This window comes from Sturnira hondurensis, unplaced genomic scaffold (assembly GCF_014824575.4).
Source record: "Sturnira hondurensis isolate 20B ecotype Veracruz unplaced genomic scaffold, ASM1482457v3 Scaffold0004998, whole genome shotgun sequence".
Classification (NCBI taxonomy): Eukaryota; Metazoa; Chordata; class Mammalia; order Chiroptera; family Phyllostomidae; genus Sturnira; species Sturnira hondurensis.
The window spans coordinates 6,155,417-6,170,264 of record NW_028077629.1 but is presented as its reverse complement, the minus strand read 5'-3'; the positions used below and the strand labels follow the sequence as shown (position 1 = coordinate 6,170,264).

At 33.6% G+C, this 14,848-nt stretch overlaps 1 protein-coding gene and 1 pseudogene across 1 annotated transcript in view; both read left to right on the top strand.

Annotated features, from left to right (window-relative positions):
* CCSER1 (coiled-coil serine rich protein 1) overlaps nucleotides 1–14,848 on the top strand; it is a 698,243-nt gene that overhangs the window by 17,205 nt on the left and 666,190 nt on the right. The window lies entirely within an intron of this gene.
* Nucleotides 11,510–14,848, top strand: part of LOC118987096 (coilin-like) — a 71,114-nt pseudogene continuing 67,775 nt past the window's right edge.

Sequence of the window (14,848 nt, the reverse complement as noted above, 5' to 3'; positions counted from 1 at the left end):
TGGTAGTAGGATCACATGGAATTTTTACGCTTTCTATGTGGCACAAACATATGAGCCCAACGTTAGGTATGAGATTATTGCAATCACTAAATAACACGCCTGTGGAGAATTTTTAACATTTTATTTTTAGACCTAGTTTCCCCTTTGAGAATTCAAATCTCCCGTGTATTCATCTTATTCAAATACATACTTTTTTGTACCATCCAATAATCAAAGTTTTATTATTTAGCATTGTAAAGGATCAACCAAAGGGATCAGTTTATTCAAATTAATTATTGCTTGAATAATATTTCTGCAAAGTTCTAGGCCCATTATTTTGTTTATTGTAGTAAATAAAATCTATTTTCTGGCTACGTATAATTTTGATGAAAAAAATCTGATGGCCAATACACTTCCAGATAACAAGTAATATGATAAAAATATAAAATAATTTGCCCTGGCTGGTGTGGCTCAGTAGACTGAGTGCCAGCCTGGGAATCAAAAGGTCACTGGTTCAATTCCCAGTCAGGGCACATGCCTGGGTTGCAGCCAGGTGCCCTGTAAGGGGCCCAGAAAAGTCAACCACACATTGCTGTTTCTCTCCTTCTCTTTCTCCCTTTCTTTCTTTCTCTCTAAAAATAAATAAATAAAATCTTAAAAAATATATATGTAATAATTAAATTTGCTTTTTGGATGACATTTGAAATGTGAATCCTATTCTTTTGTTACCTTCTGCCTTTAAAATATTCTGATATCATGGGCCTCAAATAGATTTCAAATCAAAATATGAGAGTAGAGCACCTTCCAATTTAACAAAATACATCACTTTTTATGCATGTGGTAAATCCAACTTAGTGAATGTGGAATGCCACCTAATCAAAATAACACTTAGATAATGAAAGAGTTACATTATAAAATAAAACCAGAAAGACTAAAAGAAATAACATAGTTCTGCCTGCCTTGTATATTGTATGCTGTTGTCTTTAAAGTAAAATTTTAGTGCTATATTGATATTCTCTTCAGTGTTATACTCTATACTCAGACTTGGATTTGTATTGTCCATAGACTTGGGCTGAAGATATATTTAACATTTCAATCTCTTGAACTAACAGTCACTTTGCTTTTTAAATTCACAATCTGCGGACATAGAAACTGAGTTCTAATATTTAAACTGTTAGAGGAATATGATCTGTATGCAATCATTGTTTTAAAGATCATGTAATAGATGTTTCATTATTGTTTTGTACATATTAATACATTTTTAATCTGTAAAGAGTCTCATAATCAAAATTATATATATATATTTTTTAGTGTGTCTTAATCATTTGAAAATCTTTAAAGCCAGAGCCAAAACTTATATCCTTGGTTAGTATGTGTAATAAAAATAAAAATAAAATAAAATCTACACATAATATAAGTTGAAAATAAGATCAGAGTCTTCATGTTATGAGATCCAGGCACTCACAGGCATTTTCTTAGGATGGATTTTTTTGCAGTGACAATGACAAATGATAAAAGTGGTGATGAATTTCCTGAAATATCTGTGAATCACTATAATGTAGCTTTATAGCTGGAATTTGCTGAAAGCTAACTACTATTAGGTACTAGGAAGTGGCAGTCTTATTTCCTAATAGTTAAACAGAACATTAATTTTAAATGGGAAAAATGTTTCAATGTAAGATAAAATAGTGAACAAAAACAAGTGATAAGTATGGTTCTTTTGATACATGATTCTGTAACTTTTTTATTTTTACATTCTTGTATTTTACATTGTTTTTGAAAGTGGGACCAGATTTCTACTGTGGTAGAATTTCAATCTATGGTGCAAGAATAGAAGATCAGAGGAATATTTTAATATGTAAAGCATCTTTAAATTTTTATAGAGTATAAAATAATACTTTCCTCAAATTGTGCTGTTATCCCATGTTTAAATTTAACAAATGTAAAGGGGTATGCCTTTCAGATCATTTTGTCCCTCTTTAAATGATCTCTCCTGTGGTGCTTAGCATCTCTGATTTTGCCTGCAAAAACAGTGACCATCATTCTAATTCCTGGGAAGTTTGGTTTGTGAGCTTGTACTTAGTTCAAGGAGTAGGTCACAAAAATGGTGTGAGTTACACAATAATAGAGGGAAGTGGGGCTGGAAGATTTATTTTAATATTAATAGTTTGGTTAACTTTTAACTATCACTGAAATTGGCAAAGGTAAATCAATGTAAGATTACATTATGTGACCAGATAATGTTCATAAAATATATTAATAGTTGACAATTATTTCTCCAAAGAGGATGACACATTTATTAGGACAACATGCTTTTAAAAATACTGCACCTGGAGTTGACTAATTGTCTTTAACTTGAGGAGGTGGCACTGCTTTGCCCATGGTCTTGTATTTTTGAATTTTGTCAAATCAGCATCAATGCTGCTAGTAATCTCTGACTCTGGGAACACACACATTACTTCCCTTTTAAGATACTACTGTATCTTTACAAAAGTATTTAACAGCCTAGCCTGATAATTCAGTTGATTGGAGCATTGTCCCCACATACAGAAAAAAAGGCGTGGGTTCAGTTGCTGGTCAGGGCACATATCTGGCCTTGTGTGCTCTGCCCCTGGTTGGGATTCATATGGAAGGATGCTGATTGATGTGTCTGTCTGTCTGTCTGTCTGTCTCTCTCCCTTTCTCTCTCCCCCTCCCTCTCTCCCTTCCCTACCTCTTCTGCTCTCCCACCCTCCCTTTCTCACTCGCACTAAAACAAAGGAACAAAAACTAACATGGAACATTAAATACTCATTTTTACTAAGTACATTCTGTGTGCAAGGCACAACACTGAATGCTTCACATTCATGATCTCATTTTATTCTTAGAACTATCCTAGGAGACAGATTGTTTTTAATAATCTGTTTATGTTTGAATATGGAGGCACAGAAAAATTAACCCATCAATGACTGCATGGCTTGTATGTGATGGAATAAGTTAATTTCCCTTTATCCTACATAACTTTATTATATCAAATAAAGTATTCTGTTATAAAAGGGACTGTACAAACCAAAAGTTATTTCTGGTTTACTAAAGTACATATCTTTTATAGAAATGTGTACTTTTTATAAATATGAAGGTAATATTGGAAATGTTTAAATACCTAAGTGGCTACTATAAATTATTCTGAGAAGGATACTTTTTAAAAAAATACATGATTCATAACCATGAGTGTTTGAAGATATCGGTGTACTGGGAGCAAGAGGCTTAAAATTTTAGAAAATCTCCATGACCTAATTATTTCAGGTTTGTAAATGAAATGAATACACCAATAAACACATCTTTAAAATAATTTCACAGTTATAATAAAAAACAGAAAGGCCATTCTCTTAGTCTAACCAGTGTGTTTTTATTAGAGGAAATATAGTACTGCATAATCTGGTAAATTCATGTAGGTTAGAATATGATTAATTTTGAGCAAGGTAAGTTATTAGAAGATCTTTTCAAAGAGTGAATTTTCTAATTTAAAATTTTAAGTTATCAGCACCTTTTGGGAATTGAGGAAATAAATGGTGCTTTTCCCCCAATTAGGCATGTGTACATAAACAACAAAAAAATAGTGTTTGTAAATTCTACCAGTGTGTAGATGTCCTAGAAGGTTAATAGCTTTGAAAAACCTATTATTAGTCTCATGGAGATATTCATTCAAAAATAATTATATAGAAAATTTTTGCATTGGTATATGCATACTTGTTTGATCATATTATAACAAAGATATGAGTAACAATATATTTTAGAATATGAAAGAGTCTTCATTTTGTAAGAACTTTCACTTTGTTTCTTCTGGCATCTATTTCAGAAGCACAGTGATATTTATAATTGTAGGTAATACTTGCGAGATTTACTAGCCACTGTTCTAAAAATTTTACACATATTAACTCATTTAGTCCTCATAATAACCCGATGGAGTAAGTGATATTTTCCTCATTTTACAGATGAGAATGTTGAAGATTACAGATATTACCCTGGCTGGTGTAGCTCAGTGGATTGAGTGCCAGCCTACAAACCAAAAGGTCACTGGTTCAATTCCCAGTCAGGGCACATGCCTGAGTTGCAGGCCAGGTCCCCAGTATGGGACGCATAAGAGACAACCATACATTGATGTTCCCCTCCCTCTCTTTTCTCTCTCCCTGCCCCTCTCTAAAAATAAGTAAGTAAAATCTTTAAGAAAACAATTACAGATATTAATTAATAAAATAGGCCAACTTCACATAGGAAGTAGTTGAGCAGTGTCCATAATCTATGCTGTTAATCACTTTACTAGATAAACATGGAGCTTAACTAAAGAATTCTTCATGCATTTTGCAAATTTTGTTGTTGTAAGGCCAAGCCATTTGGTGAGCCTTTCAAAAACTATGAAAATCTAATATTGGTGAAATAATAGTTCACTACTGTCTCTTTGGTAGTTAAAGAATGCATTTGACTCAAATTAGAGGCAGTGCTATTAACCCAGCATCAACTGGGAAATAATTATAGAAGTTGGACCAGTAGATGGCTGATGTTCCTTTAGTCAAATTTTAGTGATTTTTAAAAAATAGTGTTCCTTTTTTGGGAGAGGGAAGTAACTAATATAAATTAGAAATATACTTATGAGTAACTTTGTCCTCTCTGTGATGATTATGAAAAGACTTTATAATGAACTGAACATGAACTTGTTTATTTATGAAAAATTGTGTATTTATGCTTGCATGTTTAAAATGTAGTCTCCTTCAAAGTACTCTCCATTTGATGTAATACATCTATTGAGATGAATTTTTCCACTGTTCAAAATAGTGTCAAATGCATGGATTTTGATGCCTGTTAGTACTTCTGTCATTTTGGTTTCGCCCCTTTACCATAAGCAAAACGTTTCCCTGTGAGCACTTTTTTCATCCAGGAAAACAAAGAAAAGTCACTCAGGGCAAGATCAGGTGAATAGGTAGGATGGGGCATGGGGTTATGCTGTTTTTGGTCAAAAACTGTTGAACACTCAGCATAGTGTGGGCCATGCATTTTTAAACCACCCATGATGAAATGGGCAAATGTGTTGCGAGTCTTTAAAAAATTCACTGAAGATCAGTCATCCTGACTTCCAGGCAAGATGGAAAAGTAGGTAGACATGGCTTACCTCTTTGTACAAACACATCAAAATTACTACTAAAATATAGAACAACCATGACTCAGAACCAGCAGAAATCGAAAATCGAGTTTAATGGAAGTCTGACAACTACAGAATTAAAAAAAAAAAAACGTATCCATTTAGACTGGCAGGAGGGGCACAGACACAGAATGGGTTGTGTCTGGCCCTGTAGCCACATGTGGTGGATAAAAATTGAGGAGGGAACTCTCAGTAGTTACAGAACAGCCACAGGGATGCTAGTTAGAAGGATGCTCAAGGAACTTAGTTGGGCCCTCAACAGCATAAAAAAGATCTAGTCAGAGACAAGGGATACATTAATTGAAATGAACAATTTACAGGGAAATAACAGTAAAGTGGATGAAGCTGAGATTCAAATAGATGATTTGGAACATAAGGAAGCAAAAAACAGCCTATCAGAACAACAAAAAGAAAAGAGAATCCAAAAAATGAGGATAGTGTAAGCAGCCTCTGAAACAACTTCAAGAGTTCCATCATTTGCATCATTCGGGTGCCAGAAGGAGAAGAGAAAGAGCAAGAAATTGGAAATCTATTTGAAAAAAGAGCGAAAGGAAACTTCCTAATTTGATGATGGAAATAGCCATGCAAATTTGGAAGTATTTAGAGTACCAAAAAAGATGAATTCAAAGAGAACCACTTCCAGATACATCATAATTAAAATGACAGCCATTAAAGATAAAGAGAAAAGCAGTTAGTTACTCACAGGGGAGTTCCCATAAGGCTGTCAGCTTAAAATCAACCAGTTCTGTGAGCATCCTGATAACCAGTGTTTTGAATTGTGCATCTGATAGGTTGGCTATCTCTTGGTCACTTAGAAGTATTGGCTCTGGGGCTTTGATCTGTTCTGTTTGAGCCATAATGTTTTGGTCTGTTTGAGCCTGTTATGTAAGGACAGCAAACTTGCAGTTATTAACAACCACACCTAAAACAAAAGCAAAATAAGTGGACAGCTAGATCAGGAGTGGAACCATAGAAATGGAGATCACATGGAAGGTTAGCAACAGGAGAGTGGGAGGAGTATAAGGTACAGAGAATAAGTAGCATAGATGATAGGTAGAAAATAGACAGGGGGAGGGCAGGAGTACAGTGGGAAATACAGAATCTAAAGAACTTGTGACATGTGGACATGAACGAAAGGGGGAAATGGTAGGGGAGGGTGTGCAGGGTGGAGGGGAGTGAAGGGGGGGAAATGGGACAACTGTTATGGCATAATCAATAAAATATATTACAAAGAAAACAAACTGTCAGCTTATATCTCAAAAGAAACTTTGCAGGCTAGAAGGGACTGGCGAGACATATTCAGGGTCATGAAAAGCAAGCATCTATAGCCAAGATTGCTGTATACAGCAAAGATATCATTTAGAATCAAAGGGAAGATAAAGAGCTTCACAGACTAGAAGTAACTCCTGGAGTTTATCATCACCAAACCATTATTATATGAAATGTCGAAGGGACTTACTTAAGAAACAGAAGATTAAAACTATGAACAGTAAAATAGCGAAAATACATACCCATCAACAATTGAATCTAAACAAGAAACTAAACAAACAAGAACAGAGACAGGATTGAATACAGAGAGTGTTTTGCTGGTTCCCGGATGGGGGGGGCAGGTGTGTTGAAATGAATGTGGAGGTGAGAGTATTAAGAAGTACAAATTTGTAGTTACAGAGTAGCCACAGGGATGTACAGCAGAGTATAGGAAGTGGAGTAGCCAAAGAACTTACATGCATGACCCATGGACATGAACTGTGGTGGGGGGATGGGTTGCCTGAGGGGCTGGGGAGCACTCAGTGGAGGACAGAAAAGGGGGGAGTCAAAATAACTGTTACAGCATAGTCAATAAAATGTAGTTAAAACATTTAGGGAAGCTGAATGCAGCCTCTTGCAACAGTACCAGCTGGCACAGTGATACAGATGGGTTTATAGAACACCTACCTGGTCAGGGAAGCCTGTACTACCAGGGCCCTGCCCTTCAGAAGATAATTCCATTTTTTTTTGAGGGGTCCCCCCTCATAGGCTTGTTCTTAGCTGAAAATTTTTATTTGTACAACATCATCAGTCCTGAAATTATTTAGAGTTTTGCTTAAAATATTTTGTGATTCAGGAAATATTGAAACTTTCAATAAAGCAGATTAAATTGACCAATGTATTTTTTAATTCAGGTTGTCTATGTTATACTTAAAAGCAATCATATTATATTTTTCAGTGTAAAATAGTTAGAAATTTTATAGACAGGACATACCACAAGAAAGTCTAAAGTAACCAGTGTTTATGCTGACTTTCTGAACTATTTGATTTTCCAAAGAAATATAAATCAACATTAATAAGTCTAGATTTTAAATTTATTTCTCTCTTCTTTTTTTAAATAAGGACTCAAGAATAATGTCATTTGCAGATATAGGGAGTATGTGGAATTTTACACATCTTTTTTAATAATGTTTTTTGTTGTTCAAGTACAGTTGTCTCGATTTTCCCCCCACCATGTGCCCCCACCCTACCCATTCCAACCTCCCACCCTCCAATCTAACCCCTTTGGTTTTGTCCATGTTTCTTTTATACTGTTAAGTTCTTGCCTCATCATTAGTGGTGACACATGTCATCAATCCTTGCTCTAGCCACTTAATGAGATGCATGGTTTGTGGCCAGTTGTGTATGTGTAGAAAAGCACCTTTTTTTAAAAGATAAATACTAGCTTGTGAAACATTCTGAACATAAAAATACGCATTTATACTTGTACCTCGTTCATCTCTATCACTATTTTCAATGTCCTGTATGTAATGAGCAGTATGTTATTAAAACTGGTAGTGGTCACTAGGATTTTTTTCATGTAGACAATACTGTAATTATAAAAATGAAAAACATCTCATTAAGTAAGCCAGCTTTTCTTGATCTAAATATATTTATAGAATACACATTTGAAGTAATGTATATGTTTAGTATTTATATACAGTTTTAATAACTTCTGTAGTAAATGATCCTAAATAGTTATTAGTTCAGTAAACAAATATTCATAAAATCTTCAATATTTCTTATTATTTTGGCATATATTATTTTGTGGTTAGTGTTAATTTAAAATATCATTCGTCATTAAAATCTTATTGAATGAATTATTGTTTTTTACCCCCTTCACATAAGTAAAATATTTGAGTTAATAAAAGCTTCCACTACATGCTCTGGATTGACAAAAACTTGTACAGTTGATTAACATGAATGAGAATATGAAAGGGTTAAAGAAAAGGTGTCAAAGCAATTAGAACTATAGTGTCTGGAACAAACGTTTCCGGTGTACCTAAGAAAGTTGTACTTATGCAAAATGAAATGGTAGTGAACAAGAAAAATGGAATAACAAGCCAAAAGAGGAAATATTGTTCAGGTAACATTTTAATATATTCTCATATATTTTGGATTTATTGAAAAGCTGATGCTACAGGGTTTCTGCAAAAAAGTTATATTTATAATGTTTGATTTAGAAATTATTTAGTTACAATATTTAATATTTATAATATTTCAATATTTCAATATTTAATTGTTTGAAATGTTTAATTTTAAAGTGATTCTATAGAATTTAAAAAAATTAAATTTTGGGCTTGTTTCTTTATAATTTAAATTTTAAATCACTCATTTAAAATGGGAGACAGATATTGAAGTGGCAAAAGATATTAATAGTTATTTAATACTTAATATGTACTTTTCTGTTAATGTTTTTAAATGTTAAAAAGGTAGGACACAGTGATAGTGTTTCAGAATATTTTGTATTATTAGAAAGACACATGGTACAGAGAATAAACTGAAGAGGAAAGTCAAATCATTTTATGTTTTCATTAAAACAATCAATTCTAGGAGATAATCAAATAGACTGATTTTTTTCTATTTGTTCAGTTAGTTAGTATTAAAGGTTATTTATTCTATTTTACAATGTATAAGGCATTGTGAAGGTTACCAGGGTGAATCAGACACCCTGATCAGGCCTTGATGGGCTTGTGTTGTAAAGAATTGGTTATGACAGATACACTTTATATCTGAATACATTAGGTAGGTAGAATGTAAATACCGTTAAAATGCATATTTTAAAGAGCTGTATGATTCTAAAGGAGAGATTATCTTCACCTGTATGTTGTATTTTATTTTAATTTGGTTATGAAATGTGTGTGTGTATAAATTTAAAATGCTTTTGCCTATTAGCAAGTAATGGGGTATCTTAACACAGAATTTATTGTATGATGTAACAAAAAGTTCGTATGGAGAGCAGTGAACAGATACAGTACATTCAGAGCTTTTACTCTATTTCTCTCTGATGTCATTAGCTCTGCTCTTCCCTTGATTGGTAGGAGGGTGGCAGAAGTGAATTCTGAGACTTAACCTTGTACTTAACAGTCTCTAGAATAAGAAACACTGCCCTAGTATTTTCGAGGAAGTGTTCTGAAATCTATGATGATCAGCATGCTTAGGATACATATTCATTTTGTTATACCCGTTGCTGGGATGCAGGAACGTGCAATTGGCATAAATGAACCAAGGCTCATCCATGGAGTTGCAGATGAGACTTGCTTTTCTTGAGTATGTCTGCATGAAGAGAGTTTTGGGATACTGCACTGAGAATGTAAGTATTGCTGAAGATGGAAAAGGAGAATGGATCTTTAGTAGGCAATCTGCAGTGTCCACTGAAGTGAGATTTATTTAGACTTTCAGATATCAGGGGGCACATTCAGGCAGAGGGAATTGTAAGAAAACATAAAGGACGGAATATATATTACATAAGACACCAGAGCCTTCCATTTTAGTTACAGAAGGCACTGAAAATAGGGTAAACGAATAAGTGCAGTGGCTGTTTATAGTTTATATATGTGCATATATATGTATATCTATATGCATATATGCAAATGCGTACATATATACTATATACAGTATACTATATGGTATACTATATACTGTATTATAGACTATGTTATAGTCTACAGTATATAATAGGTATACTATAGTATACCTATAGCATAATGTACAATAGGTATACTATATATTATGGTACATATATATCTATCTATCCATATATCCATATATATATATATATATACACATACACTATATATATATCTATCTCTGTCTTTCTATACATACATACATATATATATATATATATATATATATATATATACATACATACACAGAGAGAGAGAGAGAGAACTGATGATCTGATGATTTTGGTTTAGCTGGGTAGAGCGTACCAGAAGGAAAGTTGTAGAAATAATAGCAAAAGGATATATTGGGATCAGATGGTGAAATACCTTAAAAACTGACAGTGAAGTTGAGCTTTATTCCTGTAGATGATGGAAAGCACTCAGCGTTTTGAGCAGCAAATCAGACTTAGAGTTGCTGTTAGTATTTAAATTTGTGAGTGCCCATTTAAAAAAAAAAAACCTAAGGTATTGCAAGTAATTACAGTTTTGGCTTTAGCACATGGTTTAATGGTGATGTCATATTCCAACATAAGGAAGAAGACATGAGACAGTGTGTGCAAGTCTAGGAAGATTTTGTTTCTTTACTAGAAAGAAAAAGCACAGCAGGGGAAAATTTGAGGAAGGAACTGATGAGGAGTAAATATTTGGGTATACTGAATTAGATAGTCAGGAAAGTATTGAATATTAGAGCCCTTGGAGTTCAATTTTCAAAGCTTTTTATTTCACTGGTGAATAGCTTAATATTCACAGAATGTATAGTGATTGACTCAATTCGCATTGCTTTACATTTTGGAGGCAGTTTTCACAACCAGTGTACTTGACCGTAGGCTCAGTACTCTGTCCATTTTCACAGCTGCCTCCATGTTTGGTATACAGATTGACGCATTTTGTCAGAATAATAAACAACACTTTTATTAAATATTACTTTATTTCAGAAATTTCATCAAGCCACTTTTACTCTTATTAAGAATATTTACTTGTTAAATGTGATAGTTAAAATCTTGGTGTCTAGTGTTACTGAAAACTTAAATCATGACCTTTCACCGTCAAGCAATTTTCATGTATTATATACTGTGCTTTTAGTAACCAATTTATGGTAAGTAGTGCCGTTATTCTCATTTTACAGATTGGAAAATTTACACTTGAAGATGTTCTGTAATATATCTGAGATCACACAACCCAAAGGGGCAGAGCAGGATCTGATTCTGTAAAATTGTTGTACTCAAGTGCACATTGTTGTCATCAAAGTAAATCCTTCAAAGGGTATTGTAGCTTAGTGAAGGAGAGAGGGTAGACTGTAGACACCTGAGTTTGGAAATCAGAACGGTGAGACTAAATTTATCCAGAGGTTAGGCCTAACAGGGCCGTGATACAGATATCACAATAGTGTACATTAACAATGGGAATTGAAGCTATGAGTTTAGGTTGTATTTACAAGGGTGAATTTGAGAAACAGAAGAACAGATATCTAGATTCAGAGTCTGGGGCCAAAAACTGTGACCAAGCAACTAAAAAATTAGGAGGACTATCAAGAATGTTCAGTGACAAAGCATGCAGTGAAGGTGAGATTTTCAAAACAAAGAAGATGACCAAATTCTCCAGTGACATAAGGAGACAACCATTGGGGTTGGATGACAAGGAACTCATTAGAGGCTTCTTAAGACACCAGGCTTTAACATGCGGCAGTTACAGAGGCACTGGAAATTGGGTTAATGAATGAGTGCAATGGCTCTTTATAGTCAGAGAGAGATTCCATTGGAGAGGGAATCTTCGAGAATCACAGGGAGATAATATAGGTAATGTAGCTTGATATTGGAGGCTATGGAAAGTAATAGAATGGAAAGCACTAGTGGAAAAATCGCTCTAACAGGAAGACTAGAGAAAGAAGAGATTGATGAAGATTTAGGAAAAAGACATTCTGCAGTAAAGTGCAATTGGAAATAATGTCATTAAAGAGCTCAGTGCTCTCACTCAGGTTTGTGACTAAACCATCATTGTGCTGTAGTGAGATGTTTCTGCCGAATACTACATATACCTCAATTAATAAATTCTCTAGAAACAAACATTTTTAAAATTCAAATTTAGCTTCCCAAAATATAAGGTACCAAAAATATAAATCATGAAAAGTAAAACTGCCTGCCTATGCTGATGCTTGATAAACATGCACAACTTGTGATGTGTCCTCAGTGAATGAAAAGATAAAAATGAATTTATTCTGTAAATTGGTGAAGTCTTCAAATTTCCTTTCGTACATTACTCATTCTGTGTTCTTTTCCTTCTTGCTAATGACTGTTAGTCTGAGTTATTACAAGTGTGCAGTGTCCACCTCCTTTTTATACCCTTCCTCCATGCAGAATAAGAAAAGATTGCATAGTCAGTTTACAATAACAGTTAACATTTATGTAACTCACTGTGTGCCAGGCTGTGTTGTAACGGCTTGGAAATAATAAGTTATTTATTACTCCCACAAACTTTGAGTTAGATATTTTATTATTTTTTAAGTAAGATTTTATTTATTTTATTTGTTTAAGATTTTATTTATTTATCTATAGAGGGGAAGGGAAGGAGAGAAGGAGAGAAATATCAATGTATGGTTGCCTTTCGCGAGTCCCCTGCTGGAAACTGGCCTGCAACCCAGGCATGTGCCCCGACTGGGAATCGAACCTCCATCGTGTGGTTCGCAGGCCCGTGCTCAATCCACTGAGCTATACCAGCCAGGGTGAGTCAGATATTATTTTTACTCAAATGTTGCAAATGAAAAAAACTGAAATACAGGATTTACATACTCTTTGATGAATTAGCTGTTTACATTCTGCTGTAATTAATTCAAACAAAATTACTTTGAAACTTTGTGAAATTAAAGAGCTCCATTTTATCAGAGAGAGGTTTTTTTAAGTAAGTAGAAAAATATTGCATCAGATAGAAAGAATATTTATATTAGGTCTACTCTCCTGGTCAGAAGGTAGAAAAGGGAAAACCTGAAGTGGCTGAGAAGGTGGAATGTGGCAGAGTGGGAAAGGGATAAATCGTTGAAAGTTGTGGTGGCAGAAGGTATAAGCCACGCTCTCTCAGGCTGACCCTCTTCTGACTTAGGCTCCTTTTCAATGTTACCCTCTCATTGGGATATTTGTTGAGAATCTGCCCTATGTATTCCCTGTCCCCAACCCAGTGCAAAGTAGGAGGCCTTTACTTCATTAACTCACTTTCCCTTTGTTCCAAAATTGAAAGATTATTTTACAAATTTATATATTTTATGGGCTCCGGAATAATAAGTTCTCATGTTGCATTAGTATTTTGTAATTGTAAAGCAAAATTCTTATATATTCCTCTTGCATCATTTATTTTCTGATAATGACATTTTGAATAAAAAGTAATTAAAATTAATTCTTAATGCTTGTATTTACTTTCTTTATGTAAAAGTTAACAAAATATAAATGACATATTCAGTTGGAAAAGAACATCTAAAACTTACTCTGTATTTAAATGAGAGTACCAATAGTATTCTAGTAGTCCGAAATAACGTTATCAAAACCCCAACAGTGGTAGAAAGTGACTTGAGCAGTGACAAGAAGAGGGTCCAGGAGTTATAAGTAAACTAGATTAATTCAGAAGCATCAGGATACTGCAAAGATGTGGTTGTTACCTTTTGATCTGTGGCAAAAAAACAATTCATTTTGTTGTTCTGTGGTATATAAGGATAGCCTCATGAGATTTTTATTCACAGAATTTACAATATTCTGCATTGTAAATATTGAATATGAAAGTAAGAACCATGTTCTTAAAATGGTGGATTAGAGTATGTCAGCGCCAGTGGCATAGATAAGTGTGTTAATATTTCAGGTCACCATAGAACTTCTTAATTGAATAATCTAAGGCATTTGAGTTTCACCCAGGAAGTAAGAAACTGAGGAAATTATTTAAATATGTCATGATTCAAGATTATTTTTATTCATGTATTTGTTGAGTTTGTTATATTTTTATATATTTCAAAAGAAGAGAAGCATATGATTATTACTTTTCAACTATTTTTCCATTTAGTTTAGAGGTAAGCTATTTACTCACATTCAAATAAAACCATCTTTAAATATTTTGTGCTTTCTCATATATTAATATTAAAGAATTTTCTGACATTTTTAGTTTATGATGCAAAAATTAATTGCATTGTTAAAGGCAAGTAACTGTCTTCAGGTAGTTTTTAGTGTTAGTAAATAGAAATATTAATAGGATAGTTCCTAATTATATTTCACCATGGAATGAATAGCTTATGTGGAAAGTGAACAACATGCTTAATTGACTCAGGACTTCCACACTTAGCTCCCTAGGTCTTGGATTTGGATCAATTTGTGTATTAATCTGCTGTAATCATCCTTTCTATATTGATAAATATAAGGAAATTATATTTTTTCTTCTGATCAAGGAATTTAATAGTTCCTTTTATCAGTAAATGGAAAAATAAAAAATAAAGAGGACTTTGACTTTTAGGTTATAAACTCTCACTTTTTCCTATATGTCATTATTAATGTATACCGATTAAATACTCCCTTTCTGCCTAAAACTTAATATGCCTTAATATGTATATCTAAGTTAATTTGCAACACTGGAAAGTATTTTCTGTCAGTCTGCTTCATGTATCCATGCCTCTGTTTCTGTTGTGTCTGTCAGTGTGTTTTGTTCCTTGGATTCCACATATAAGTGAGATCATGTGGAGTCCGTCTTTCTCTGACTGGCTTAAGTAGAC